The sequence below is a fragment of the Heliangelus exortis genome, chromosome Z (genome assembly GCF_036169615.1).
Source record: "Heliangelus exortis chromosome Z, bHelExo1.hap1, whole genome shotgun sequence".
Classification (NCBI taxonomy): domain Eukaryota; kingdom Metazoa; phylum Chordata; class Aves; order Apodiformes; family Trochilidae; genus Heliangelus; species Heliangelus exortis.
In genome coordinates, this window is record NC_092454.1 from 60,720,651 (window position 1) to 60,746,611 (window position 25,961).

The following is a 25,961-nucleotide window of genomic DNA, read 5'->3' on the forward strand; positions in this document are numbered from 1 at the left end:
CCACAGGATATGTTAGACCACTGCTAATTTTTCTGTGGCTGTGGTAATTTCACGCTATGTTGATTCAGATGTTTTGTTCCCTGTTTCAATCCTAAACCACTCTCTAGGCCAAGATGTAAGAAGCATCCTGGCAAAGCAGATTATCTTGCAGGACAGACTGAAGGTATTTTCAGTTACATTAGTGTTCAACCATTTACCATGACTATTCCCACTCTGTCTCCTTTAGGATCACTCTTGTTTTTAAATCACTGACTTCTGTTTTACTTTATTTTGATTTGGAGTAAACGTTACATCTGCAGGGTTAGTTGTTTCTCTGTGCTGTCAGCTGGTTGTAAGACACACTAAGAATCTTTCTAAAACCCTGTATGTATTTGTCCTGCATATGAAAGATAGATAGAAATATCACTGACACATGCAGCGGGGAGAGGTGTCAGTACATAGCAAATGAATAATGTGGAGGCTCTGCTGCTGTCAGATTGGGCTCCTCATGTACCCTCATCCTTCTGACAGACTGAAAAAAGTTATCCATGATCTCAGCCAATCTATTAGAAAGCTAATAAGACAATAATAGTGCCTGAGAGTTTTGATAGGAATTCCCTCTTGCTGATACTTTCAAGTAGAGAAGAAACACTTTTCCATTCATGTGGTTCTCACCATGGAACCTTATAGATTTTATCACAGAATCACAGAAAGTTAAGGGTTGGAAGGAACCCCCAGAGATCATCAAGACCCTCGCCAGAGCAAGGTCACCTCCAGGAGGTCACGTAGTCACACATCTATGAGGTACCAATCAGTGCAAATTTTTTTGCCTCAAAAGATAATTCTAAAGAGAATAAAGTTGGATGGAGCAGAGCTAGCTAATATAGGTAAGGACTGGCACCTCAAAGGTGATGAGGACTAATAAGCCATGTGGAGGTTCAACTCAGGTGCAATCAGACCCCCTGGGAAGCCATATTCCTGAGGGCTCTTCAATGGTCCTGTTGATGTTGGGGAGGACACCTTGAATAACATGATAGGTGGAGGTTCATCAGATGGTCCAGTCTCAATGGCCTGAACTGAATGGGACACCTCTGGACTCATGCTGATAACAGGCAACTGAATGACTTATGTTAATGACAGCTCTCCTCCTGAGGAGGAAAGCTGGAAAAATGAGTTCTGAGAACAAAGGAACAGTAAATCTTTTTGTCTGAAATGGTGGGAATCTGGGGCCATATAAGCAACACTGAAGTCCCCATTTTGTGTCTGTCTTTCATCAACTCGCCAATCTGCATCAGACCCTGTCCAGGATTGGAATGCCATCTTGAAAAAGAAACCTTTGCTGGACACCTCTGGATCTATGGTGGTGACTTTCTCAAACTCCCCTATTCTTTTCTTTCTCACTGTCTTACTCTTTTTTTGGCTATCACGTTCTTTCTTTCTCTCTCTCTCTCTTTTTTTCCTTGTATCTTCTTTTTATCTCTTTTTTGCCTCTCAACCTATTTGACATATGTTACGATCCGAGTTATTATTTATATTTTGTTTGCGAGGAAATTTCAGCCACTACTCATAGACGACGCGTGAATTTACAAAAATAACCAGGCCTTATGATTTAAACAAGTTAAAAGGATTTATTTAGGATTTATACAATTAGTTACTTTGGAGAGAAGAGTCGTTAAGAAGAGAAAAGAAGGAGGGTAATTAAGATGTTATCACCGTCCCCCAGCCCTGGCCTCTGGCTGTGGTCGGGTGCGTAGGGTCTGTCGCTCCTGCCGCTGCTCTGTCCCGCAGCTGAAGCCGAAGTGCCGAGAGAGGGGGGGTCTAGAAGAAAGCCGCCTCGCCGCTTTCCGCTTGGGCCTTCAGAGCTGCTTCCCGCCTTTTTGCGCCGAGCTGGCTGGAGTTTGTAGTCACAGGAGCTGGCTTCCACGTGTCCTTCTGAGCTGCTGGCTCCTCTGAGCTGCTGGCTGCTCTGAGCTGCTGGCTGCTTTTCGGTTCTTTTTGGGCGATTTTTATACAGGAAAAGAAAAGGGGTCCCTTTTTTGCATAAGTCCCTGATACATACAGATTTCCCGACTTCCCGGAGATGAGTCATCATTATCTTTTAGTCTTTTTGGGTGTCCTGCTACCTTCATTGTTTCCATCATGCACCAGGAGACGACCTGATAAGCATTCTTATCTTTCAGGTGTATGTCAGGCATATGGTGAGGTAAACATATGTTAATTGACAGCATGTTGCAACATAGCAGGGAGAAAGAAAAAAAAAAGATTGATTCAAGAGACATAATTTTGTATTTTTAACGTGTTTACATCAACATATCTTCAAGGGGTTATATCACTTTGCTTGTGTTAATTGTTAACTAAAACTTTATGCCTGCATCCAGCCTTTGGTGGCTGGACTTTGTTCTTGTAGATCCAAAAATTTTAAGTTACCTTGAGCAGTAAAAATGTCCAGGTGGGTTTTGAGTGTCTTCAGAGAAGGAGACTCCACAACCTGCCTGAGTAGCCTGTTCTAGTACTTTGTCACCCTCACAGTAAAATTGCAATATGTTATATGCTACATAATCTTTTCCAGATATGCTGAAGACCTAAAAGGATTTTTGTGGATTTCATTATAAAGTCTATTTGATAGAAACTTTTTTTTTTTCTGTCTTCAAACAACTCTTTCCGTCTAGTATGGTATTGTTACTAAGAGACATTAAACTGAAAGGCATCTTGACTTCTGTAAAAATTAAGAAAAAATCTCCACACAGGCTACATCTCCCTCTTTTCTAAAGCAAGTTCTTAAGAAAAAGCTCACATTATCACGAAACATCCTGACATAGTAACAAGGATTTCCCTCTCTCCTCTTCTCTTTACACACTCTGCTCCATCTCTTCTGTTTACTTTTTCTGCTTTTCTTTGCCTTTTTTTTTGTTTGTTTGTTTGTTTTGGGTTTTTTTGTTTGTTTGTTTGGGGTTTTTTTCCTTTTACTTTCTTTCCATTTTGCTTTACTCTGCTGTCATGTTTTCTTTGTTCCTAATACCTAGGAAATAAAAGACCACGGAGACTTATGATTACCTGATAAAAAGAGGAAGGATATGCCTGTCTTGCAGAGGAATCTTCGGCATTCATTGTCAGTTCAGGAAATAATGTAGATTCTACTGCCACACTGAAGGCTCTTGTCCTGACACCATTGGTCCCACAGCTTCAGCCCTCACTCCTGGATTTTTTCACAGCAGGACAATCACATGCAGCAACACAAACAGCATTTGATCTCAGAAGTGATGTGCTCTCTGCAAGAAAGTCTAAGCCTGGAGGTTTCCTGCTGGATGCTGGCAGATCAAGGAAGGCTGCAGAACAAATGGAAACTGTGGTGCAGACTGCCAAGACTCCTGAATTTGCTTTATCTCTCATCTCTACCCCTTTCTGTGGGAAAATACCAAAGGTTTAACATGTCCAGCAGTAAGTAATTTTTCAGTCAGGAGAGGTGAAAAATCGAACACCTCTGCTGAGAATGGGGTCTACCTGGTTTTAATGAAGAATATCTTGGAATGAGGTAGATGATGTGGAATGCCTGATCATTAAAATTTAAGAAATTTTAAGGGACAGTCATTCTTTGGCCAAAAATTTGCAAAAAATTTCCAATGCATCTGCTTGTGATGTCTCAAGTTTACTGAGAATTTAGTCAGTAGGAACATTACAGACAGCTGTTACGAAAATCAGCATGGGAGATCTGGGAAAACTCAGTTCCTTGGTCTCCTCTATTTGCACTGCATTAGTAATAACTAATAACCTTAATTAATAACCTTGTCACAGTTTTAATTCGCAATATTCAAAATTTCAAGTTTTGCAATCAAAGTTGCAATCACTAATTAATAAGATTCAGGGTACCCTAAAAATAGACCCTTAGAGTGATCAAAATCTTAAGATCAAAATCTTAATTCTGTAGTTGTATGAAGACTGTGTGAACTGTGAGCTATGAAAATCTCATAAAAACTATAGTATTAGAGGGACTGGATCAGATGATCTAATCTGACATTCTTTGATTCTATGATTCTATGAACTTGAAGGATGACAATAGAGCCTGTGTCACTTCCTTATTTCTCATTTTATCGTCAAGTATTGAAATCCATCCAGGGTGAGGCATTCCATTATTTCTTATTAGAATAAGAGTATGACACCTCTGTAATAGTTGAGTTACTAATGTGATAGAATACTGTCCCTGCAAGCACAGCTTCCAACTGAAAAGAGGATCCTCAAGAGCTCTCTTTCTTTGTGTCTGAGCAATGGTTTGATTTTTTGAGGAGTTATTGAAAAAAAAAAATAAATCATTGTCTTAAGATTTTGACCAGGGACTGACTTGTTTTGATCTAATCTCAAGGTACCAAGAGAGCAGGTCAAATAAGCATAAGAAACTCTCCTACAGATACAGAAAGTGCTCATCAATCACTTCAAGCATTAGAGCCGCGTTCACTCAGTCTCATAATTTTCTTTCTTTTATGCGTAATGCTTTGTCAAAATGCCTTCTCTTCCAAATTAAATCCATTTTGACTAGTATAAGTGTAATAAAAGCATCTTCTATGCCTACTTTTCAAATAGTTTTTCAATATTAAAAATTGCTCGTTTGTTGTTTTTTTTTCCTTTCCTTTAAAAACTTAAATGGCAAAAGCTTTCTTTCTGATAGGTGTTCACAACAGACTTACTTTAATGAGACAAATTTCATGACATATGTGAAGCAAGGAAAAAAATGTGTTAACAGTAGTTGAGATTAATTTTGTAAAATACAGAGGAATATATTTTAATATCTTGTAATAGTTGTGAAGCATGAGTTTTAAGGACATGATTTACGTGTATGTTGTTGATGAGATTTAGCATAAGCAATTTCACTAACTTTGCATATATCTGTTTGAAGTATTTCCTGTTATAGGAATTTTATGTAGTCACAGAACAGTCTGTAGCTGGGAGCCAGACTGTTTTGTGTAGGTCCTTCAGGACCAACTCTGTAGGAAGGTTAGCTTTGATCACATGCTCCGCATGTCTCAACTACCTGTGTCCTTTCCTATGAGGAAAGGGACAACTGTACATCAGCCACCTGAATGCCACCGACTGCCAGCTGGACACTTCTACACTGCTGACTCTCAGCTGGGACATATGTACATTGATTGGCAGATGGTATTGGACTGAGTTGTTTTAATTGAGAATTTGTGAGAAAGATTACTGCAGAGTATGGTGTACACCTCTAATGGCCAAGCACAATGACAGTGTGAGATTCATTGTTTATGTTAAAAATTGTGTGACTCATACACTTGAACTCCCCTATATATCCACAGTCTTCCTGAAACAATCCAAGCACTATGAGCAGAGCTGCCTGTTCCCCAAAATCCTGTTTAAGGTACTGAGCAAGATTTTGCATATGATGCTGAATAAGTGTCCCCTGCCTACCTGTGCACAGTTCTCCCTGTGGAGAATCAGCAGTGTAAAAGTGTCAAGCAGAGATCTCTGTGGAGGATGGTTGTCCTAGACCCTTGCAAAGAGATCTGAATGCCATTGCTGAAAGCAAGGAAGAGGAGAGGATAACAGCCAGGTCTTTGTTCAGGTACTACTTATTTCTACTGTATATCCACCATTATATATAATATATTATATGTGCAGACAATATTCACACAAGTATCTGGAAATTTCCCAGTCAACAGTGATAAGCAGTTCAAGAGCAAAAGAACCCAGTACTTTTGTTTCCTAGGAAGATGATCAGATTTATTAGGACATTTTTTAACTCTTTCATTAAAAATTTGTCAAAATCTGTCTGAATTTACAAAAGAAATATTTTACTAATCCATGGAGTTGAATGTGAAGATTTTGAAATGGCATAAGTATTGTGTGCAGAGAGACAGCAAAACTTTTTTGGTTCTCATATATACAACTGGAGTGCTAGGAACTGTACTAGTCAGTCTTTTGATATATCTACAAGAAAACATGAATAGGAGAGGCAATCCATAATAGGACAGGTTGTTCTGAATGTCTTTATGCTTTTGATGTTTACACCCACATGAAAATGAATCTGACATGGTTTATTATAGAACAGTGACAAAGCAGCATTGGAGTGAGCAGGATAATCTTTCACTTGCTATTATGCTGTTATAGCTGAGCAGTATTTGAAAGTGAGTGTGAAATGGAAGTTTAAGTCACCTTTGCTAGATTCCGAGGAGGAAAAGTCATTAATGATAATTTTTCCTGCAGCTACCTGCTCAAGCCTATGACATTACAATGGTAATATTGTACTTACCATTACAGAACTGAAACTCAGAAAAGTTTTCACTTTGTCTGAAAAGTGAAGATCTTCTAACCGTTAGATCCACTGAATATATCTTGTGTGGGCAAATATTTTTTGGTTTATTTTGGACTTTGTTGTTTCCATTACATATTTAAACAATGGAAGTTCTGGCCGTGTACTATCAATAGGGTCAAATGGGTGCAAGTGTCATGATTATTCCATTATGAATTTGCTTAAGAAAGATTTCAGGATATACAAACTGCAACTTGCAAACTCTGTAACAGCTAGTGCAAGCTCTGCTTTGGATTTAGGTGGTTGTGTACATCTAGCTTTGTTGCTTTTGAGTAATGTACATTGTTTTGTACATCCAATGTTACTTTAGCTTGAGGATGGAAAAACCTTATGATTTGAAATAAGGCATAAAAATGACTCTAGCTTTGTTTTTTACCCCTGATGACGAATGGCAAGAAATTAGCCTGACCGTGAAAGAGTCATGTAAGTTTAATAGACTGTATTGGGCTGCGGGTTAGCTTGATTAAAAGGAAATGTGTTGAAATGTATGAATCCTTTTAGTCTGGGCTAAAGAACAAAATCCTCTACCAGACAACAAGCCATTCTACCTCTTTGGTGAAAAATATTAAGACCCATAGTCTTTAAGACTTCTCTGTCCTCAGTGTCGGGGTCTTATATTTTGCAATCATGACAACCAAAGACTGGTCATAAGAACCAAATTAAAATGACAGACAAGGTAAGTTGCAGAGGCAGTTTGCGTTTCAGGTTCTTAAGTGCTCTTACTTATATGAGAGTTTGGGTTTACAGTGCAAAGGGTGAATAAAAATAAAAATACATTTATTTCTAGGTGTCTCTCAATATAGAAAACTCTATACCCTATCAAGTTTAATATTCTCTTCTGCTTTAACAGTATATGATAGATGCATGAAAATGGATTTAACAATGGATTTAACAATGGATTTAACAAAAAGACAGTGTATTTCTGAAAGCAGTGTTTTCAGAAATTTTATTCAAGTGTGATTTTGTTAGCTATATTATTCTGCTTCCTGTTGTATTTTACATTATAAAGGCAAGTATTGTCTTCTAGAAAGTGTTAATCTTGGAATTACATATGGTAACACAGAGCTTTGTGTTTGTGTTCAGACCCCCAGTCATGAAACACACAGGCACAGAAGCCTTTATTAAATAGCACAAAATGAAAGAAATGAGCAAGTGTTTTACATTAGTAGTCTTAGAAATTCTCTCACACTGCATATGACTCTGCACTGTATGACTATCTAGTTAATTCCTCTATAAGTGGTTAATTTGTAAACACGTAACTGTGAAAGTATTACTGAAAGCTATTTCAATTTATCAGACTATGGAATATTTTATTTTAAAGCTCTTGTTGTTTTCTTGTCTGTTGCAGTGGACACATGCCCTTTTGTAAACAAACATGCATGGCTGAATCTTTCCACAGATAATAGTTGCCAGTCCCTGAACTCCAGTTTACCTACTTTTTGAAGAGTGAGGAGCTGAAGAATGCAAATATCTTTAAAGTTTTATCACAATGTGAGAGTGAATGCCTGCCACAGCCATTCTCGCATATATTCATGTTTAGCTGTGGCCTGTCACTTCACTCAATATGCAAGAGGAAATGCAGGGATTGCTAAAACAGGCCTTTTATTTGTATGTCCTTTCTTCACTATCTGTAGCAGATACTGCAGAAGATAATATGACAATTCAATAATAAGTAGCTAGGGAAATATTTGCTTACTAGGAAAGGTAATACTACTTCCCTTTTATGATTTAGAAGTTGTGTTTGAACTTAAACATAAATATTTGAACTGAATTTGAAAAGATAGGTGAAATATCTCAGTGTCTTTTAGTTGTTTTCAATATAGCCAGTACTATATCTTAAACTGACAATCTTGTATGTGTATGTGTGCTAGCAAAAAGTCAAAGTAGCTTAAAGAGACCACTGGTGCCTTGCATCTGGGTATAAAGTTTCTCCAGTACCTATTTATGAAAATGATGCTATAGGATTTCTCATATCTTTCTAACTAACAAGGATAACCTTGAATTAGGATGGTGTAAAAACATCAGGTGTTCTGTTTCCAAACCATGTCGCAACCTCTTATCTAACCTAGAGCTCTGCAAAGCTAGTAAAACTCTGATATTATTAGCAGTAGGGATCTTTTATACTATAAGTATTAAGTATTTGTTATTGCTCATCTCATCAGCACTGAGGTACCAGGAAAATAATAGAACCAGCTCTTCATCAGAAGATTTGCAGAGACCGACACAACATCATGCATACAAAAAGGGTTCTAACAGCAGAAAGATGTAGGACTAATTTCCAAATTGACAGCTTATGTTAAACGAATTTGACCATATTGGGTGTCTGACAAACACTGTGAAAAAGACCCATACCAGAACTTCAGCTGAGTTGTCATACTGTATCTGCACGACAACACTCTAAGCATCAATATTTAGTAAAGCCACAAAATAGTTAAAGAAATACAGCATAAAAAAGCTTCTTTGATAATGGTTCAAAAACTTCATATACTAGTTAGGCTATGAAGAATGGAATGACAAAAAATAATTTCAAAGAACAAAAAGAAAATGAGCCGAGAACATTTATTTCATCTTGACTAACAAAGTAGGGGAAGGGGGGTATTTTTTGTATCTGCATTCATTTTCAGATTAAACAAATGCATACAATGAATGAGTCCTTATATTTTATGAGGAAAGATCAGTGTGTTTACAGGGTTTTCCGAATGAGCCTAAGCATGTTATACACGGTTGTCTGTTTTTTTTTCCAACTGCATTCAGAAATTACTGGGTTTTTCCATAATTAATTCGCATGATGAGTGAACGATCTTAATCCTACACAAGTCCACAAAGAGTAGAGTGAGATGAATGCAGGGGGAAAAAATACAGTAGACTTAGATTAAAAAAAAAATACTTGGAAGAACCAAACCTGTATACACTATGACTAGTCACGTCAGGGAATTTCACCTGCACTTTTACATTTGTACTAGATGACACTTGTCAACAGGCTTCAGTCTTTTCAAATAGGCCCAGCAAAACTTTAGTATCAGTCTCTCTTTTTCCTAATTTGTCACATTTAAAAATTAACTGTACTATCCATGCCCTCTAAATAGCAGTTAAAATGTACAGTCTACAATGAGAGAAAATAATGTGAATAAATAAATCCTATTGCTCTAAATGAACCGTTAAACCTTTAGATAAAAATGTGTGTGATGATAGCTCATCTCAGTTAAAAAATTGTGATAAATCGGTAACAATATACTAATTAATCTCAGTTGAAGATGCTGTGCATAAATTACTTTCGGAAGATATATATACATTCCTCTCATGATTAGGGAAGGGACCTTTTTTCTGTTTATTTCATATATATTTTGGAAGATGTTTTCTGTACAGGGTGTGTGTTTCTCGTTTTAAAACTACATGCAAGCATAGCTATTTTATTAGATGCATGTAAAAAAAAAAACTAGATTAGAAGTCTCCAGGTACCAAATGACTTTTGTCTGTGTTCATACCCCTGCAAATGTCGTTTCTCTACAGGTGAGGTGTTACAGACTCAGGTACTAAAAATGAAAACTGTCTGTTGTACCAAATTAGATTTATCCTGAGCCCTCTGAATGAGGCTTTTAATGATTATTAGAGAAAGCTGTGTAAGGGAGCCATTAAAGAAAAATAGAAAATTAATGGAGATTAAAGCAAAATGCTGGCTTATATGACAGCTAAATGTTTGCCTGCTGACATGCATGCAACTTTTTAAACAAGAGGCTTGACCCTCCATTATTGTATACCATGTCTGAAAAATGAGCTGCATAATAAAGTAAATGCACTAATCCAGCTTCAAGACTTTTTTACTTCTTGAGTCTCATTTTCTGCACAAAAGATGTTCAATACTAAAGAAGATATTATTGAACAAATGCAGTTAATATCTCACTTTGCTTTGAAGATCCCTCTGGGCAAAGTGCTGGTCCTTTTACGCTTGGCAGAGATTATGCTATAGATGTCCATGAGCCCCAGGTTTACATATAGTTCAGCCAAACAGAAATTTATTATATTCATTTCCCTGGAGGAACCGTTGACATTTTTCAATCCTCTGTGTGCTGATATAATTTATATGCCCATAGCAATTCTTTACAGAGAAAAAAAATATTAATCTTCTTCATCCTTGTAAGTGTACAGACTTCTGCTACACTAAAATTTCATTGAAGTTACAAATGTAATGTATTGCACTTTACATTAGTGGGACCTTCTATACTCCCAAAAGAGAGACTCTAAACAGTGATCTGCTGTACCTAGAAGTATAGCTGATGGATGGACAGGAGTTACTTTGCTTCCCATGGAATTCCTTGTGAAGCATACATTTATAAATGGCTGATTAGATGTTTGGTTTCTGTTTTAATCTTGACATTTGACTCTGTGTTGAGATTTATGGGCTATACCCTGTGCAGTCTCACCATGATCCTCAAACATGTCAGTGAATTCCACCAGTGAAAGTTACTAACTTTAAGTTAAAGAGCATTTTAATAAGGTTTGAAATACACACCTACATATCTTACTAGAAAAAGCACAATATAAGTAATTTTTCTCATTTGGGGAATAAAAACTGCTGTATCTGTGTTAATGTTGCAGTGGTAAATGCACTCAGAAAGCTATCCTTAGGTGTTAAAGACTACAGTAATTTTTAAAAAATGCATTTTACAAAGCCATTGCAGTCTTTGTTCTTCTGTACAATCTCTCATTAGAACTTACACAGTTTCTCTATCTCTGGCTTTCAGTTACATATATTAAGAAAGTATATTGCATTATTTTAATAAAAACTGAGCAAATTCTCTTAGTAATATTATATTCAGAAATCTTTCCACAAGAGTTTAGGAAAGCAGACAAGCTTTCAATAGATTTGAAAATCTGTCATTCATTCACAGCTTTCTCTACACCTATTGCCTGTATACCAAAGTATTGGGCTGAATGACCAATTTTATCTAGAATCTCATCTTAGAATTACAGACATCACCAAAGCATCAGTGTCTACCTGAATAGGCAGACAGTTTGAAACAATGATCCCTTCTTCAATATTAGTTCAGATCTTCAGCCTAACTTTCCTACTGACTCCTGGCACACAGGAGCTGGCAAACCATATAGAAGAGGTCTCAAAAAATTGATCACATTTTTTCATTTGAGTGCTACCAGTGATTATCATTGTTTGCTTACAGTCACGAACAACTCACTTGACAAAATCCTCATTAATTTCAAATTTGAAATTTTTAGTTTTATAAGGGAAAGAATATGGAAAGGAACTTTCAGTTTTTCTGGGGTTTTTTTGTTTGTTTGTTTGTTTGTTTGTTTGTTAATTTATTTTTTATCATCCACCAGCTTCTTTCTCTGCATTGGCCATTTAAAATAAGTTAACAGCCTATGTACTTGACAAATTGCTTTTCTGACATTTGGTAACAGGATGACATTAATTACTACCTGGCTGGAGGATAGCATTTTGTTTAATAATTATGTGTTACATTAAAACATTACTGAAGTGATAGCTTTATTGGTAGTACATTATACTAATATTATAGTTTATCATAGTACACAGAGTGCTCCAAGTATGCTCTGAAGACATATGCAGCCAAACCATTGAAGTCTTTTTCATTTTCACTAATCCAGATTAAATCCATGCCTATTCTGAGAATAAAACTTTACCCAATCCTATAGTGCAAAGTTTAAATTTTTTTCTTTTTTTAAAATTTACATGAGCTTAAAAAATATGGTATTTTGCATTGTGTTAGATATGACAGCTCAGCGTTAAACCATGACAGCATTCCAAGAAAGCATTCTAAAGAATGGATTAGATTCATTACAATCTGCAAGCCTAGTCTGGAAATCTCATCAGAATAAGTTTCTGAGATCTCAGTATTTATTTTGTATCCTTAATTTTCTACTAGCAGTTCTAAATTTCAGAACTTTTTTTGTTTGTCTGTTTACAGAAGACAAAAAGTAAAGCGACAAACATAATGTAAAAAGTTCAGATGAAATCAGGATGCTTTTTTGTTAGGTATTAAGGCAAGACAACCTTATTTTCTACAAATCAGTAAATCCATCTCCAAGTTTTCAATGAGTACTGTTGCTGTAAAAATCTTGTAGGGGATATACTAAGTCAGAATGGATCTAGGCCAGCCCAAAGAGGCAATAAAGCAGGATCATCAGGGAAAATAATTAGAAAGCCTGCTCCAGAGGTAAAATAAAGTAGATTTCTTCCCTCTCAGCTAGAGTAAGTGGTCCATGGGAACTGCATATAGAAGTATGGGAGAGTAACAAGATGTGTAAAATCACTGAATATCTATCTCATTTTAATATTACTTGGATAATTACCCAAAATGTATTTCATTTCCTGATAATCAATATTTCAATTGCCCCATATGCCCCATGTCTTACACCTTATAAACTGTTTTGCCTTCAGTTTCTAGAGCCCAAGTGTCCCATTCCAGTCTGAAATGTTATCTGAAATGGGACTGTAATGCATACCTTTAAAGTGCTTGTTAATTCAATGCTTATCAAACATATCAGCTGCTAGAAGCTGAAACAAACAGATGAAGAGCTTATGGGACACTATTGAATAAAATACTGCTCTATTGTGACTTAGTAAACTGCAAAACAGAGTTGAAATAATGCATTACACATCATGATCTTGGAGGCAAAAACCTCATTTGGAAAAAGTTTGTCTATTTGGTCTCTATGCAGCTTAATTGCCCAGCAGGGGGGAGAGCATTTGTAAGCATAGCAGAAAACAAACAAACAAACAAACAAACAAAAACAACAACAAAAAACACAGCAAACCTGGTGGGGGGTTTTTTGATACAAAATTTAAAAGATGTAGTTTAGAGGTTGAATATTTAAAGTACAATTTCACCAAAAGCTTGGAAGAATCTGTTCTTTTCACAGTCCAGGAGGTTCCTCCAGTGTATTGATGGTAACTTCTTACTGCAATTGCTCGAGGAGCCAACTAGCAGTGGATCATTGCTGGATCTTGTCCTAACCAACAAGGAGGATCTGGTTGAAGCAGTGAAGGTTGAGGGCAACCTTGGGTGCAGTGATCATGAGATGGTGGATTTAAGGATCCTATGTGGTAGAAACAGGATTCCAAGTAGAATCACAACCCTGAACTTCAGAAAGGCCAACTTTGCCCTCTTTAAAAAATTGCTGGGGGAAATCCTATGGGATGGAAAACTAGAAGGTAAAGGGTCCCAAGATGGTTGATTAACATTCAAGGATCACTTCTTCCATGTTCAAGACTGGTGCATCCCAATGGGAAGGAAATCAAGAAAGGGAACTAGGAGACCAGTATGGCTAAACAGGGAAGTGCTAGGTAAACTCAGATGGGAGAAGAGAACCTATAGATCATGGAAGGAAGAGCTGACCACTTGGGAGGAATATCAGACTGTTGTCTGAGAATGCAGAGAGGCAACTAGGGAAGCTAAAGCCTCCTTCGAATTAAACCTTGTAAGAGATGTTAAGGACAACAGGAGGGGCTTCTTCAAATACACAGCAGATAAAACTAGCACTAGAGGTGATGTAGGCACTGCTGAATGAGGGGTGTGTCCTGGTGACAGAGGATACAAAAAAGGCAGAATTGCTGAGCACCTTCTTTGCCTCTGTGTATCTTACTGGAGGATGTCCTCAGGAGCCCCAGGCCTCTAAGGCCACTGAGGGAGTCAGGGTGAAGGATGAATTTGCGCTGGTTGATGAGGACTGGGTTAAGGATCAGTTAATGAGTCTGGACATCCATAAATCCATGGGCCCTGACAGGATGCACCCACAGGTGATGAGGGAACTGGAGGATGTCATTGCTAGGCCACTCTTCATCATCTTTGGTAAGTCACTGGGAATAGGAGAGGTGCCTGAGGACTGGAGGAAAGCAAATGTCACTCCAGTCTTCAAGAAAGAGGACCTGGGTAACTACACCTCACCTCCATTCCTGGAAGGTGACGAAACAATTCATTCTTGGTTCTGTCTCCAGGCACATCAAGGACAAGAGGCTTATCAGGAGCAATCAATGTGGCTTTATTTCAACATGGAAGTCATGTCTGACCAATCTGAGAGCCTCCTATGAGGATATAACCGGGTAGACATGATGGTAGACATAGTTTATCTTGATTTTAGAAAGGCCTTTTATACCATGTCCCACATCATCCTTGGAGCTAAACTAGGGAAGTGTGGCCCTTGAGAGGTGGAAGACAGAGAGTTGGTAGTCAATATGATGGAGTCCAGTTGGAAGTCTTTTTCTAGTGGAGTCCCTCAAAGGTCAGTACTGGGACCAGTACTATTCAATATATTCATTGATGACCTGGATGAGGGAATAGAGTGTAGTATCAACAAGTTTGCTGATGACACAAAACTGGGAGGAGTGGTTGGCACCCCAGAAGGCTGTGCTGCTGATCAGAGACCTAGAAATTTGGGCAGGGAGAAATTTAATAAATTACAACAAGGGCAATTGTAAAGTCTTGTATCTGGGAAAAAACAGCCCTAGGTACCAGTATGGGTTGGTGTAGTGGACACAGCAGTAAAGTTAGAAAGAAAAAATTAAAACAAAATAACTGTCTCTTGAATCAGCAAAATGCTACCACCATTTTCTCTGTCTACACTCTTTTCAAAAAATATCAAAGTTATTTTTAGAAAGAGAGTCCCTCTCCTTTGATGAGGTAACAGCTACTTTGAAGTAACAGGACTGACAAGATAAAATGCTAACCAGAATGGCTCCTGATACAGAGTTGACAGACAGGTAATGCAAACTGGTGTCAATACAAGAACTAAGGAATTCTTGGAATGCCTGAATACTAAAGGGAAAGCCTGCAGTTATCAATTTGCAATCTCTGGTAATGACTTATGACAAGCAGAAATTTTCAGCTACAAAATTCAGAGGAAAAAGGAGAAAATTCAACAGCAGGAGTGGTGTGGTGGCAGTGGAGTTCTACTTCCACTCGAACTACTCTCTCCCGCTTCCTTCAACATTGTTGGGTTCAATGAGACAGCGAAATCAGTGAAGAATCTCTTGGGACCTCAGAGGGTGAAAAGCAATAATCTGTTCCCTTTCTTTTTTTTTTCTTTTTTTAAAAGCTCTCTCTTGGGTGATTCATCTATTTAAAAACCTATTTTCTGAATTGTTCTCCCACTATTAACTCCTTCCTGAAACCCATCACCAGCGAGGTGTTCTTTTCCCTTAAATAAACATTTTAATTCACTTACATTTTAAAGTTGGTTACTTTTGCAATTTGTGGGGCAAGTATTCACAGTGGCTAATATTTATACCTAAACAAAATATAAAATAATAATAGTTATGGACTGTCACACCTGGAGACTTTTCCTGGCAAAGGGGAAAGGGACCTGGGGGTGCTGGTGGATGGAAGGATGACTATGAGCCAATAATGTGCCCTCCTCTACTGCCCCTCTAATCTACCCTGGTGAGGCCACATCTGGAATATTGTGTCCAGTTCTGGGTCCCTCAGTTCAAAAAGGACAGGGAACTGCTTGAAAGCATCCGGTGCAGAGTGACCAAGATGATTAAGGGAGTGGAACATCTCCCTTATGAGGAAAGGCTGAGGGAGCCGGGGCTTTTCAGCTTGGAAAAGAGGAGAATGACGGGAGACCTCATCAGTGTTTATAAATATGTAAGAAGTGAGTGCCAGGAGGAGGGAGTCAAGCTTTTCTCAGGGGTGACTAATAATAGGACAAAGGGCAATGGTTACAAACTGGAGCATAGGTGGTTCCGTATAAATATAAGGAAGAATTTTTTTCACTGTGAAGGTGACAGAGCACTGTCACAGGCTGCCCAGGGAGGTTGTGGAGTCTCCTTCTCTGGAGACATCCAAAGCCCACCTGGATGTGTTCCTGTGTGACCTGCTGCAGGCAACCCTGCTCTGGCAGGGGTGGTTCGACTTGATGATCTTTCAAGGTCTCTTCCAACCCCTAACTTTCTGTGATTCTATGATTCTGTAACAAAAGTGTTTTAAATATCTGTAATGCTTTAAAGGCTCCTGGAGTTCAAAAGGTATTAGTCACGACACAGTAATACAGGTTGTTTGGCTGCTTTATTTGACACATTTACCTCCAAAAGGGGTGGCCAAATTATGAATTATTAACCATAAGGTTAGTTTACATTTTGCATTCAATTATTGGATATAGATGGTGAACAAAATGCTCCTTAGACATTCATGCACTAGTTTTAATCCTGGGAAAAAAACCCAAAACAGTAAGCAAATAAAGAGATGTCTTCCTGAGTACTCACGGCAGTGTAAATGAATGTGGAACAGGTAGAGATAGGCATTTAAAACTGAAGCTAAGTAAATGGTCACTTGCAAACCTTGCTTCCATAGATGAAGTAACACCTGCTTCTGTTTGCCTGAACCAAAAGTGCATAGTAAATTAATAATGGTGGTCTCTGACTTCACCACTTAGCTAACCTTTGCACCATTAAACAAGAAAAAAAAAAATAGGGAGAGACAGGACAAAACTGAGGTATATTAGTAGGTCCATGCGTGGAGACACACAGTGCAGCTGTCTGTGGTGTTTTGAGCTCTAATTATTGCCATTAGTTTTTAATTTTCATGAGTCAGTCATCCAGATGTGTAGTAAAAAACCTACATCATGCTTACAGCAAAGCGTTGGTGCCAGGATAGGACAAAGGCTGTGGTGGAGATGCAGAGGATGGCTCATGGCCATGGTGAACTTATCTGGCCTGGGGATACACTAATATATGTATCTATAAATATATATATGTCTGTTTATGTGTATATATGTGTGTACATATATATATAAATAAATTCGTTCAACAAAGTTGTTACCTCTGCAGAAAAGCTGATCATGTTTATTGAGACTCCACCCCATCTCTTGGATAAACACTGACAATTGTTCCAATTAACAGTTTGTGTTTCAGAACAAATACTTCAGCATAAGTGTGATTTTGAATCCTATATTCTTACTTTGACAAGAGTCTGAGTCCGAGTCTTCCATACTCCGACAGCATTTTCTTATGTAGTTGGCCAGACTGTGCTTACTGACTGAGGAAACTGAATTTAACTTGTGCAGGTGAAGTTGTGCATCAAGGAACAGCCTACCACGGACACTCCCTGCTAAAGTAATTTGTGGATCTCATGAATGTCTACTTTCTTTGTAGTTATGAGACACACAAATATGTCAGGGTGAATTAAAGAGCTTTTTCTTTAAATAACTAGTTTCATCATGAAGTATATAAATCAAATAAGAAAATGAATGTCATCAAGCAGTTTTCTAACAATTCCTCTACCAAAAGCAAACAAAAACTTCCTATAAAAAAGGAGCTATGAAGAGATGATATCTCTTTTTAACACTAATAAGGGCTAAAGATTCTATTTAAGGAATACACCACAAAGGACCTGTGAGGTCAGAATAGCTTTGTATAGAAAACAAGAACAAAAAGATAAATCTGAGGCTTCAACTCCTACTAAATGTTGAGAAATCTAAGAGGAAATGTTTTAATTTTTAGATAAGGTACCTTTAATGAATTCTGGAATGTCTTGTCATAAATTCACAAATAGAAAACTTTAAAGTTGAGAAAGAATGTTATGCTTATATTCAGAGAAGCATAGCAGATACTCCTAAAATAAAACTAGGTACACAGTCTCATGGAGGTGCTGAGAATATGAAAGGATGACAGCCAGAGATGTTTTAAATTTGGTAAGCTATGACAGAAATATGCTTCCTCTTTCCAGAAGAAAAGAATATAAAATGTTCAGCAGTGAGCAAGCAGCACAGCATGCTCTGATCCTATCACCCAACTTTACAGCATATCTCTTTCCATGTTCATTCCTGCCAGCAAGAGCAGCGATTGCACTACAAGAGCAATTAGACTGAACAAAAAGCAGCAGAGATAAACATCCAGAAAAGGGAACTTTCCACTTCAGTGCCACAGAAAGATGAATTTTGCCATATTTGTGATAGCAAATGAGATTAATGTTTTCATTATCTTCATTTTAATATGATACTGAATGGTTTATAGTATAATGATATCTTATCCTGTTAGTAATCTGTGTTGGACTAAGGTGTGTGAACAAGGAGGCTTCCAATGAACTTGACATGTAAAGAAACATTCTGATTGGAATTCAGAATTTGTAATGATCATTTATGTTTTGAGATATTTCCTGGAATTTTTCTGAAGAAGTAAGATGGATCGTGTCCCTCAACCTTAAAGACTTAAAAATTACATTGTTAGTTTTGGAAATAAAAATAAAAAATAAAAATATTTCCAAAAACAAGTCTGCATCAAAGAAGTGTAAGCTCTACTGAAGTTTTCCACACAGGAAAAAAAAAGATTATAACTAAAACAATTTTTGTTTGCAAATGTTCTTTTTTATTTTTTATTTTTCTTTTATATCCATGATTAATGATGACTTGTGTTTATTTTCCTATGTTTTCCCTTTTAATTACAATATTATGAAAGAATAACAGAGATCTTGCTGTAACTTATGCTCAAGCATCACAAGCTATTCACTTGATCAATAAGATTTGGCTCAAACTTTTTGCCTTCCTTTACATTATGAATTATGTTTGGCCTCTTCAGATAAAAGCGTTTGCCTGTCAGACTGTAAAGTTGAACATCGTATGCTGATGTTTTATATTTAATTTGTTTTAATAATAGAGAGACTGATTTAAGTCAACAGAAAGAACATAGTCCACTGGCTTTAATCTATAGCTCAACTCATTGCAACATCATTAATAAATGAAAACAGTTAATTTCAATCAATAGTTCTAGTAACTGCAGCTAATAAACTGACCTAGAATCTTTTCAGATTACCAATATGAAAGCACACTTCTCACTTTTGCACTGGATCCTTTGAATCATCAAAGATGAGTAATAATAGCCTGATGATAAATTATCAGTCTCAATACCTGGATGGCTGAATTCAAGAAGGTGTAAATAACATTGGTGACTTCATGGACTTTGCCAGATACATGCCTTATAATAGCAATAGCAAGCACTTAATACCTAGTATTGACTAAAAAAAGGTGTTTAGGAGTTATTCCCTGCTTTTACCTTTTATTTAAGCATCCAGGCAAAACCAAATATTGATGCTACTCATTCTTTAAGTGCTTTCATAGGCTAATACAGTTTATTGAATGCTTAAATGGCATAAAACAAATGAAACACTGCATAATCTCATCTACTGTTAAAACTCACTGAGGAGGAAGATCTGTGCATGTTATCATGATCACATACAGGAAAGAAGTGCTCCTTTCCCTAAAGAACATAGAGATAAAGAAAACTAGTATACAACCAATAAAATTTATCTGATAATAATAATTTTTCTTTTAATTATCTATAAGTAGATTTGGTTTTGCTGCCCCCATTAATACTTTGTTTTCTGGTCAGGTGCACTATTGATTGTATTGATTCACTGAAGCTATTTTTTCCTCATTATCTTTCCAAACTTTTCCTTAGCTCAGTTTTCTTCAAATACAAAAGCCGAGCAAGATTATGTGAGACTTGTTGCTTAGCAACACTCCTGTTCCTAAAATGATAATGGCTGAGCACTCCATGTTGTCTTCTTGTGAAAGAAGTCAGATATTCAGAACATCTCTCTCTCCCACCTCCCCTAACACATTTTTTTTAAAAGGTAAAATTATAATTACTCCTAATTCCACAATTGGTATTATTTATATTATGCTGCCACATACAATATAAATTCCTCTTAAACCTGAGGCAGCTGTATTTCTGTGAAAAAAAATGCTGATGCTTAAACTTCTTGGTGACTGGGAAAAAGTACCAAGAAGTGCTGACCACCAACAAATGAATGGAGGAATGGAATAAGGGAGGAGAGAAGCAGAAAGATTTAGGGAAGAGAAAATCCCATTTTACAAATATTCTTACACTTCAAATAAGATTTTTGGCACTTCAACTAATATAGAGGGTTAGAACTTTAAGTACTTCAGAATTTAACAATACGGACACTTCCAGAGAAATGAAATTTCTCTTTTCGAACTGTACAGATATTACAGGAGTTTTTTGTTTGATTGTTTGCTTTATTTTACAAATGAACTGGTGATTCATTCTTACTCTACTAATTTCTTTAAAGCACAAAAAGCAATACATTTACATTCCTGCTGTAACTCTATAAATAAAATCCTTGTTTTTTAGAAAAAATAACATGCCACGTAGGGCAAGAGTGAACATCCCGTACAACACAGAGGAATCATTTGAACAAACACTGAAAGAATATGAAAGACAAGGAAAATAAACAGACACACCACAGGTAATAAACCCCAAAAATAATGAAAAAGGTGAGGAAAGGAGATAACTCACTTTTTGCTGTATGTGAGAAAGAGGCCTGGAATGGAAGAAGAGAAAGTGTATACTGTGTATGAATCCATGTCTGTATGAATGCAGATGCTCATTGACTTCATCAGTGGAGGCTAAGAGAGCAGCACACACCTACATTACTAGGAATACATGATCAAGCAAGTCCTGTTGGAAAAAGAAGAAAAAAAAAAAAGAAAAAAAAAAAAGAAAGCAGAAAAACAAACCAAAACAAAAGAAAACAAAAGGAGGGGTAAAAAAAAAAATAGTTTGTAAAAACTGTCAAGTTTAGGCAGTATTCGAGGTAACAGAAGCACCTGGGTTTTCAAAGAGACCCATAATGCAGGTGTTAACATAGTCCTTATTCCATCTGCCCAGCAATGAGATATTAAAATGTGCCCCCACTAAGTAGCATCTCCCAGACCCACCTCAACAAGGACAGGTGATATGGAAGGACTCAGACAAGCAGTTCACCACTGCAGGGAGAAAATTTGCGTGGCTAAAGCTTGACTAGAGTTCAAGGAAACTGGACAACAATGTGAAGAACAAGAAAAAGAGCCAGAAGTACCCACCCAGGAGTAAATTTGGTGAGGTTTGTCACCTTACATATAGGGCTGTAGACAAAGTGGAGACATTAAATTCCTCTTTGCCTGTGTCTTCAACAGTGATGATGGGCCCTGACACCACTGTTATGGGCAATAATAACCTTCCAACCAGCACAGAACCTGTTATTCCAGCTGAATGCACACAATCTATGAGGCCTCATGGAGTTCATTCTAGGGCAGTGAAAATAGTGGCTGAAGTTATAACAAAACCAGGACATCTCCATTCTGTTTCAATGGTCTGGGGAGCCTGAAGGGGTCCAAGCTGACTGCAGGCTAGCAAATGTTGACCCAATTTTCAAGAAGGTTAAGAAGGAAGACACCAGCAATTTCAGACCTGTCAGTCCCATTTCAATGCATGGTTTAAAATGACGGAGATGGTTATTTTGGAAGTTACTGTAAAATACTTGAGAAACAACACAGTCATTGTCAATAGCCAGCATAGGATAACAAGTAGAAAGACCTGTGTGCAGTTTTTGGCACCTTGGTGTTAAAATGACACCAGACTATTAGGGTGTGTCCAGAGAAGCATGACCAATGCGTGGAGAAGTCTAAAGGCCAAGGCTCTTGGGAAGCTATTGAGGTTTGTTCAGCTTGGGAAAGAGAAGGCTGAGGAGTGACCTTATCACAGCGTACAGATTCCTCAAGGAGGGCGGTGGAAGGGGAGGTGCTGATGTCTGCTCTCTGGTGATCAGAGATAGGACGTGAGAAAAGAGAATGGAGCTGCATCAAGGAAAGTTTAGATTGTACATTAGAAAAAGGTTTTTGATAGAAAAGATGATCTGTCCATAAAGCAAGTGGTCATGGCACCAAGCCTGTCAGAGTTCAAGGACTGCTTGAACTATACATGGAAATAGGAACTGATGATATTTATGGGTCTCTTCCAATTTGAGAGGTTCTATGATCCTATAACTTATCTTCCCTGAGGGACAGAGGAAGGGAGCAAGTACTGAGGGGTTGAGCATTGAAGCCATGTTATGGTAAGGATCACATGTGCTTCTCTACTGCCATTAAGCCATGTGCAAGGCTGGGCAAGTTATTGTGGTATCTATCTTGGCAGTCTGCATCTGACAAGAGTGAAGACAAGATCATGATGCTGTGTCTAGAGGCAACTTGGAGGCTTTGAATCTACTAGATTTTCATCATTAATACCTTTTCATCCTGTAGCTGTTAATCTGAGACTTGGCTCTGGATCTCCAGGATCTTGGCGGCCCGTAAGAAATTCAGTTTGCCATGTATATATCAAAAAATATTCATTGTACGCTGCTATAGAAGCTACCTTTTTCCTGTGTGATGAGAATATCCCTGGCATTTCCCTTCTGCTCACTTCTGTAAAAGGCAACTGAAAAGTCAGGGAGCTCTAGAGAAGCATGTGTAGAAACACATGCCTCAGAAGTTCACTAAAGTTACAAAATTAATCTAATAAGCAAAAATCAAACATTTAAATGCTTTCTTAACCTCAAACCTCAAGGTGAGATCATGTCAACATTAAGTTATATTATCCATTCAGTTGCTACGCTTACTACTCTTTACCATAAACCTGAGTACATGTTTAGAATTCCTGGTTTTCCTAGCTGTTTCTTAAAAGTATTGCTACACAATATTCCCATTATTCCACGTTCCTCAAGAGTATCATATTATTAATTATGTTATTAACTCAGTAACTGTTCTAATCCTTGTCCAACGTTCTTCACTGCAGAATGGGTTTCTTAATACCTTCCTCTCTATGACATAAAGTTAAGCTGTACCAAGGAGGGTTACGCTACCAGAAAGAATGAGAGATGCCTTTGTATTGTGGTACTTTGTCAGTGACTGTGACAACTTCTACTTCTGAAATGTGGCTTAGCTGTATTTTACCATACAGAAGAATAGTATTTTCAGTAATTTTACAAAAGCTACAAGGAAAAAAAGCCTCTAAAGTGTCTTCCACTACCTTTGTGGAAGACTGAAATATGTGCTTTTCATTATTTGCTCTCCTCATTTATTGCAGAGTCAGCCCAAGTAAACATCTCTCTTCTAGAAAGCATTAGCTGCAGTAGCACACACAAAAAGAAGACTTTAAAAGAGTGAAATGGTGCTGCCTCTATGATGTATTAAATAAAGGATGTCACTGTGATATTAAAGTCACTGTATGCACCAGGAACTTTGAATTAAAATAGAATTTTTATGCAAAATAAACCAAGAAAAAGTAATTTTTCACAAGTTCACATTAACTGCTCAAATGAACAGTTGCAAAATGCATAGCAGTTTGTACTTCAAAGGCAGAGAGAAAAGAAACTTCAACCTTTGTTCATCTCTGTATTTTGTACTCTGTATCTTTTTCTCTTTACAGTTACCATTGGCCTTTCCTGCAGAGCTTTCACAGATAATGTTTTCATTTGATTATCTGTGGTCATAACCTGGACTTGCCTGAAGTATCCTGTTGCTAAAATTAATGTGGCCTGCTATATCTAGCCACTTCTTAAATGACACTGTGACTGACAGAATCATTAGAGGTTTAAGGTGTCACTGTCTCCCTTCTTCCACTGACCTCTTCCAAACTGCCACCTTCTAACATTTCTGCAGTTGGTTACATCTGCAGGATGCAAGTAGTTTTAACAAGTGGCAGGCTCCTCCGTCCCTGTTACCTCCATATAGTTAGTACACATTGAACTGAATATTTAATTATCTTACTGTACTACTGGCATACCTCTTGTATGAGCATAAAGTGTAAGTTAATGCAGTGGTCAGATGAGCAGGGAGAAGCAATGACAGTTTGTGCCATAAAGTCTGTCAAAATGTTGTTGGAAAAACAGCACTTATGTAATCTTTCTAATTTTGAAATTATTTTGAAGGCTGGAAGAAATAGGAAGGATCCAGTCCACTTTCACGGGGCAGAAATCCTCCTGTATTCTAAATAATTGCGTATGTTAAGAAAACTTGAGCATCACATGCACTTGTGACAGTTTTTGAACTAGATTATCTCTATCAAAGTCATAAAGTCTTGTTATAAAAAGTTTTCTATCAGCTTGTAAAAAGACTATTTGGCTCCGGGTCAGTAAGTATTTCGAGGGGAGAAGACATTCCTCAGTAAAGGTGTGCAGATTTTGCCCTTGTTTCCCAAAACTTATAGCCACTTATTGGATGGACAAGAGTTGACTATTACAACTAATAAGGCACACAGCCTGATTTTACTTCTCAACCATAAAGGCCCCTACTTTTCCTTATAATGAAAAAAATTATCTGGCAGATCTAGATGCTGTATGTGCAACCATGGAAAGTTATGCTGTTAGTTTTGAAATTGCATGCTCTCTGCCTCTCTGCTCTCTCTGCTCTCTCTGCAATTGTACCTGCAAAAATGAAGCTGTACAAAATATTCTCGGTGTGCATAAAGTAGTGTAACTTACATTGGGCCATCACACAGTGTGGGCTTCCTCATTGTTCTTTCTGTGGGGCATTGTAGGAAATACTTAATTTGCAGACACAGTAAAAAACTTTGGAGCCCTTTTGTGCATTTCTCATGCAATTTTTTTTGAGGAATGTTACAGTTATCAATTATCAAATATTGACAAAAAAGAGAAAGAGAGAGAGTTAGTCTTTGTTTCCAATATGAGCATCTTCCAGGAAATTCCAAATCCACTGTTGCTTCACATGAATGCCTCTAAAGTTGTAATACTAACACTTTGGAAAAGATCCAAGGAATGATTTTCTTTTCCTGTGTTTTTTCTCTCAGGTTTTCAACTGAGACAATATGGTCAGAATACCTATCTTCAAGTTATTATAGAAGTAAAAGAATTTTAACTCAGTTTAATATGTTCAGGAGCTTCATGAAAACTGTGGGGTGCAGCTACTAATTAATTCACAGAATCACAGAATGTTTTATGTTGGAAGAGACCTCCATCATCCTTTTCAACCTTTGACCAACACCATAAGTTAATTACTAAACCACATTCTTTACGACCAGGTCCGAACACTTTTTAAATGCCTCCAGGATGGTGACTCTACCCCACTGTCCTGGTCAGGACATTCCAATGCTGACAAGCCGCTCAGTGAAAAAATGTTTCCTAACATCCAGCCTAAACCTCTCCTGGCACAGCTTAAATTTATTTCTTCTGGTCTTATCACAGTTCATTCAGAAGAGGAGGCTGTTTCCCTCCTCCCTCCAACCTCCCTTGGTGTAATTGGAGAGTAATAAGGTCTCCTCTCAGCCTCCTCTTCTCCAGACTGAACACTCCCAGCTCCCTCAGCCACTCCTCACAGGATATGTACTCCCGGCCCTTAATGAGCTTCATTGCCCTTCTCTAGACATTCCCCAGCACTTCTGTTTCCCTCTTATAGTGAGGTGCCCAGAACTGAACATATTGCTCAAGATGTGGCCTCACCAGAACTTAGCACAGAGTGACTATCACCTCCCTATTCCTGCTGGCCACAGTGTTCCTAATACAAGCCAGGATGACATTCATCTCCATAGGTCTGGTCATACAAAATCTACGAAGAAATTTAAACTTTTTCCTACTGCATGGTAGTTGCTTTGAGGGTTGTTGGCTTGTACATGACATACTAGGGTTATCAGTGATTTTTTTGTGCAAGCTATGTAGACATATCCCTCACTTTTCCATTTCTCTCCTTTACCCTCCCCTGCAATGATGATTAAGCTCCAGAGAAATGTGTATCAGAAGCAGTTGTTTGCATGTTTTCTCAGGCTTGCTGAAGTAGAGAAGTCCAGGGGATATACTGAAGAAGACACATTCAACCTCAATCCAGCTGTTCTGAAATTAGCACAGAAAAGAGAATTTAGATA